The 6,691-nt window shown below is 41.0% G+C and overlaps 1 protein-coding gene across 2 annotated transcripts in view; it reads right to left on the reverse strand.

Annotated features, from left to right (window-relative positions):
• Positions 1–3,934, reverse strand: part of LOC119167628 (organic cation transporter protein) — an 84,321-nt gene extending 80,387 nt beyond the window's left edge. For both annotated transcript variants that reach the window (XM_075866017.1, XM_037419130.2), the window contains exon 1: positions 3,840–3,934. The gene's annotated coding sequence lies outside the window, so the exon portion shown is untranslated. The remainder of the gene's footprint in view (positions 1–3,839) is intronic.
• Positions 3,935–6,691: the final 2,757 nt, after the last annotated feature.

Here is a 6,691-nt window from a genome sequence, read left to right on the forward strand (position 1 = left end):
GAACTTCTTTCAGACTACCAGAAAGGTCAACAGACTGTATTAATTAATGGTTTCATGTCGTCTATGAGTTCCCTAAATACTAGTGTTCCCCAGGGTTCGGTACTGGGAATTGCTGTTCACCTTGTATATAAATGGCCTTCCGAGGATATTACAGTCTTCTAACATACCGATGTACGCTGACAATACTTGTGTCATAGTAAAAGGTCAAAATCTAGGTGATCTTGAGTCGTAGTTTAGCAACTAATTAAATAAGGTTGCTTATTGCTTATCGAATAGTAAACTATCTATGAATTTGGATAAGACCAAATGTATTACATTTCACTCTAGAATAATATACATTAGTGCTAGTGATATACGCATTAAAATTAACGATTATGTCATAGAGCAAGTCAGCAAAAGTAAATATCTTAGTGTCACTATATATATTAACTTGCATTGGCAGATGCAGATTTAGAATATGTGTTCCAAATTAGCCTCAGGGTGTCATGCACTTACTCAGGCTCGTCAACATTATAATAGAAATATTCTCCAAATACTTTAATATGCTTTCATTCAATGTCTTATCACATATTGCATTGAGTTTGGGGCGGCACGTATACAACTTACCTGGACCCAGTTAGACGACTTCAAAAGCGGGCAGTAAGAATTATTACTCATTCCACGTACAATGACCCCAGTAAACCTCTGTTTCCCCGAATACTCATCTTGCCATTCGATAAGCTAGGGAAATTGAAACTAGCCAAATATGTATACACGCTTATTAATTACAACCATCCTTTGAATGTGTCGCTGTTCTCCGCCCCTTCCCGTTCTACCAAACAACCAACCTATGGTAAATGGAATATTCCACGAACTAACAATGTATATAGTGAACGAATTTTACAGTTTGCTGGTATTAGGATCTGGAGTGCTATTGATTAATTCATATGTGGGGTTTAACGTCCCAAAACCGCCATATGATTGTAAGAGACGCCTAGGAGGGGGCTCCGGAAATTTTGACCACCTGGTGTTCTTTAACTTGCGCCCAAATCGAAACACACCGGCCTACAACATTTCCGCCTCCATCGGAAATGTAGCCGCCGCAGCCGGGATTCGATCCCGCGACCTGTAGGTTAGCAGCCGAGTACCTTAGCCACTAGACCACCGCGGCGGGGCAAGATCTGGAATGCTATACCTTTTGAAATAAAAGTGTGTTCAAATTTAACTAAGGCACTAGAAAAAACGCGATTTAGATAAATGCTCTGATTTTAATCACAGGTCATCTTTAGTGTGATGGCTGTCCTAATTTTAGTATGTAAGTAAACGTTGTTATTTCTTTCATTTCTAGCTCTTTGTGTGGGTATTTCATGTACTGTTCTGCTTATTTTCGTATTATTTATTGATATTATATAACTTCTTTAGTTACGCTTTTTCGAAGTGCCCTTATAAAATGCACCTTTCTGCACCCAAACTAGCCAATGGCTAAGGGTCCACACAGTGTGTGCCAACTTTATGAAAAAAATTGTGAACAATAAAATTCTGATTTCAATTCAAATGACGAAAAACAGCATACCGAATGCCAGCATGCTACCCAAAAAAATCATTATTAATGCCCTAGTGGGTATTACGCAACTGGCTGCAATAGTTGGCCAATGAGTGTTTTGAAAAAGCTCTGAAAGGCCACCCTTCTAGCTTTCGCTGTGATTGAGCTGCGCCTTTCGCGCAGGCCTGTTTTTTTTTTACTTTAGTACTGCAGAACTAATCGGTTTACGCATTGGCTGCCATCAACTCGGGCGGCTTAGTAGGAGTTGGTCGCGGTGAACTTCTCTCTCAACTAAAATTTAGCGCATATTCTGCAGGTGAAATTCGACGGAGAAGTGCCTGAAGTTACCACAACAATGCAGAATCAGTGTTGACAAAAGTCCAGCTGAGGCTGCCTAACGGACACCACATTAGTCGCCATTTCATAGCGCGCCACCGTCGTCGACAACACAACGTCCCGTCCTACGTTATCTTACTTCCTGCATGAGTCCCCACGAACACGGGCGTTCAGAAAAGTTTGAAGAAATGACTAAGTCAGGGAAGCAACAAAAAATTAATCTGCAAGAATTAATGAATCAGGGCATGGGAATCGTCAAGGAAAAAGAAAAAGCGGGAAACTGTTTACCACATATAAAGGTGCTTTATTCCTAACCCAACAGCACTAACTGGCCTGAAAATGTTATCACGACGCATGGGCTCAAAAGTAGAAGACCATATAAGAGTTGCGAAAATTCGATAAAATTGTATATAAAATCTTGCATAATAGATAAATTGGAGTACGCAGTAGAGCTTTTTTGCTGTAAAAGTGTGACAAGCTTCAGCTCGCCCAAATCTTTATAGGTGATGGACAACAATCGTCTGAGCTTGTCGTTCAAGCTTAGAAACGCGCTCCCTCCAGTAATGCACACTGAGCAACGCCGGTTTTTGGAACGCGTTTTAAAACTGGTCTTAGGCAGGTTTGATTTCTGGAAAAGAATCAGAGTATTATGAGTAATAAAGCGTTTTAGAACATCAAAGCGACAAACAGGCATCACATAATGCGAATAGCCTAACGAGTGGGTTTTGCAATCATAAAACATGTTCAACCCGTCAGAAAACGTGTTCTTGACCACTCATTAACTGTAGTGCATACCAACTTCAAGCAAAACTGTTCATTGTCAACAGGCGCAGCGTAAAAAAAACTGCAAAAAATTCTTAGCAACTGTGTAGCCTATACCACTTTTATCCGAAGAATGTAAAAGAATGGCATAGTGAACGTCGGCCTACTACACAAAAATTTTTTATTTATCGCGCAGTGGGTACCCGAAATTGTGCCTGTAGCAGTTACCCAAATAGTTTAGAAAAGGCTATGAAAGGCCGCTCTTCTAACTTCCATTATGACTGTGCTGCGCGTTCCGTGAAGGCCTGGCGGGGTTTCTTTGTTTGTTTTTTTTGTCCACACTGGTTCGCTCAGCTTTATATGCTTAGTTCCTCCATATCCAGATTTTTGTTTTGTTTATCAGCATACTTGAATGACTACAACAAGGTGAATTCAATTTTTCGCTCTAAGAGCAGTCAATCAATCAACGTAATGCGGTAATCGCTAAAGTCTTAAAGCACTGATCTGAAAGCCCTATTAAAGTAGAACCAATCGGAAAATGCCAACTTATAGCCAGGTCATCAGTAGCTAAGGAACGTCAGAAAGTTTATATTCCTGGGCAGGCACTGCAAAACAATGTTCATAAGCCTATTTAATCGATGTGCCAAATAACCATGCCAGCGATTCCGGGTCTTCTTCAGTAGTGACTTGATCGCGAAGCCTCGCCTATACTCACAAACACATTATTTCTGTAAGAGCAACAACGTTTCATAAAATTACAAAGCTTTCCTCTTGTTCGATCGCTACCTTTTTAAGAAAAAAGTGTTCATTGCACCGCAATGGTTATATTGCATCATTCGGTCAAATGAACAGTTCAGACAGATTAAGTAGGACACATCTTATAAGGCCGCTTTACATTCATGTTATTTTCGCTAGGCCTACGACGCAACGTAGACAGCTGTTGTGGTTTTGTAATGAGTCCAAAACGTTATTTCAGCATTATGAATGTCAAATAAGAAATACGCACGATATGCAAAAACCATTTATGACGCGGATTTTGACTAAATATTCGTACTTCGAAGAACAAGGTATGTTGCAATGCGCCCCCCCCCCCTGTTTTTTTTTCGCAATATTATGCTTCTCGAAAGGTACATTACAGCTTACAGTAGCAGCGCACAGATGTGGCGTAATGCGTCGCAAAAAAAAAGAGTGCTTTTCACTTAACGAAAGACCCACTCACCTTGTTGACGTCCGGCCACGGCGCGGTCAGTTATCGTAAAAGAAAGTACGTCGCTGGCTGCCCCACCGACAATACGTTTTATGACTGCACTCCCCACATCTCTTCCTCCGTGGTCGTTTATCTAAACGTTATCGTGAAATCCTTGCTTTCTAACAGCGTGACCCATGATTCACACCTGAGCAGCGCGACTCCGTTTTCGTTGAGTTCGGGTCGTCAATAACGCCTTGATTTAAATCGCAGCGCTAAAAGACGATGCACAAGATGAAGTTAAACCAACTCGCCCAGTTTTGTACACTGTTGTCATTATTGCCGTCCTTATTTCTACAAGCCGCACGGGACACGGAGATAACGTCGCTTACATATATATCCAGTTTAGTGACAGAACCTTAGGTAAACAGATTAAGCGTAAGTGGTTTTTCAAAACACGGTACAATGCGTGCAGTTTTTTTTATTTGTTAGCAACGTTGCGTTTACTTACGGAAAAGCAAACTTCAATACTGCGCGTGTAATTCGCCAAATCTATCAGCAGTCAAACTCACCGGATTGTTTCATTATTTTTCTGTAACCCTGCACTGTGGTGTATTGATTACAATGCTCGACCGCTGACCCGATGATGGTCGCGGGATCAAATCCCGGCACTGGCAGTCGACTTTCGATGGAAGTAAATATTTGCTATTATTACTACATTTTTTTTATTTTAACGTCAGGTTACAAGGGAACCTGCAAAAAAGTTTTTCATCATGCTCAGAAAAGGCTGTTGATCGATAGTCGAGGCTTCCGAGAACACGCGAGCCAAGTAAAATATGGCGCAGCTCGCAGGCTGGAATTTGCAATACATTCTGACTCACCTGATAAACGTTTTCTATTCTATCGTAAAATGACGCAGCATACCCAAAATCATTGCGTAAAAGCCCTAGGTATCACGCCGTTAAACATCGAACATTAATCGTCACACTTCCAGTTTCTATCGATCTCTCCCGGTCTCTATCGATGGCTCGTCTGCACAAAGTTGCGTTTTGTTTTTTCGTTTTGTTTTCACCACGCGTAGTGACGAAATCGTGAATAGTTCTGTGATTTCGGCAATAGCCACTTGTCGCATTGAGTTAAAGCTACTCGAGTGACAACTTGACAGCTGGAAACTGAATTGCCAGCACGTTCTCGAGGTTCACCCAGGCAGATGCGCAGTGTTTCTCCCACTGCACACTTCTGTATTTTCCTGTAGCACTGTTGTCTTTTTCGCCCCAGAAAAGCTATCAAATCTTTGTAAGTTGGTGATTCAACCAGCTGCGAATACAGTAAGATGCTCAGTGAAACACGGAACGCGCTTTGTACCTTGTGCTATTTTTTCGTATGTCTTAATCTGCTATCCTGCGGTAACATACACACAGGGCATCCCGGAAGGTGCTTCAATGGTCATTTAAAACGCAATAATACAGTGCACAATGCGGTTCAAGGACTGTAAAAAAAGCTTGTTGTTGGGCTAGTTGGTATAACATTTCAAAAAATAAGCGCAAACACACGACACATTCTTGTGCTGTGCGTGTTTTATGCCTGGTTGTGTGTGTGCGTGAATGTGTCGTGTGTTCGCGCTAAAAGTAATTTTTGAAACAGTTCAACGACACTTCAGAATACATTGCCGAGACTTCGGCTGCGTGTCCCGCTTTGAGCGTTGCGAGGGAACAGGCAAGCACCACATATGTGATAATTGAAGAGTATCACATAAATAAGTTTGACAATACAAGTTCGATTTGCCCGTCAGTTCCACTGTTGCAAAAAAAAAAGATTGCGCATCTCGATCCTTTTTAAGCTGTGGATTTCTTTCCAGTTCAATCAAGAAAAACTTATCTGACATTGTATCGCAGTTGTTGTTAACTGCCCCCTTCTACGACTGCCATTCTCTTCTTTTTTCGTCTATCTATAAAGAGTTTTCTTTCTAAAAGAGCCGAATGCCCATTGAGGGAAACTGAAGAAAACGCACTTTATTTTTCTTCTCCAGTATGTTCCGCTCCCCTAAATACGAGAAATCTATATTGTGGCTAAAATCTACATAGCGAAATATCATCAGTATTGTGGAGTGAAGTTTGTATTTTATAGATTGAAACATTTCCTTTGGACATGACTTAGCTCGTAAAATAATTGTAAAATGGCTCTGATTTACGATATAGCAATATTTTGCGATAGAATTGACGTCATACTTGTGCTTCCACGCATGGGCGTAATGACAATACTAGAATTGAAGAGCGAGTGGTCCTTAGTGGCAAAGGGCGCACTATGTTGGACAGTCATCAGTGTTTTCTTGTTCCTGGCATCAATTTAAGGCCTTGAAAAGTTTTCCAGTTTGTTTTCTGCCATGCCATTTCTCACCACTTCTTCATCTTTAGAGAATAGTAGACGCCCATTATCTTTATTTCGTGCCTACATTATTTCAAACAGATTGTGTTGAAGTCAAGTGAGGACAAGATACTGTTGCACTGAAGTCGAAAAGACTCACTAAGATGCAAAAAGAAGTAGGCAAGTCAACCTCTTACTGTTTACAACCAAGTTTTGTCATTAAGCATCGTGTCCTTCAGTAAGTGCCAACTCGCGCTAGAAAACCTAATTGTGGAACGTAAACACGATAACAAAGCTACTAAGACACAAACGAAGCTTATAGGGTGGGACCATGTTGGTTGTTTTGATCATGTTTTGCCGCAGTGCTTGTTTAATGATTGTGGCTCACTTTGATTGAAACGGTTGGAGTACTCATGTTACAATACTGAATAGCCCCATTTTGATTTTAACTGTTCTAGAAATGGAATATACTCAGGCATGGTTCAAGTTCCATAGAAATTTAGCCTAGTTTCGGTCTCTGC

The sequence above is a fragment of the Rhipicephalus microplus genome, chromosome 6 (assembly GCF_043290135.1).
Source record: "Rhipicephalus microplus isolate Deutch F79 chromosome 6, USDA_Rmic, whole genome shotgun sequence".
Lineage (NCBI taxonomy): Eukaryota > Metazoa > Arthropoda > Arachnida > Ixodida > Ixodidae > Rhipicephalus > Rhipicephalus microplus.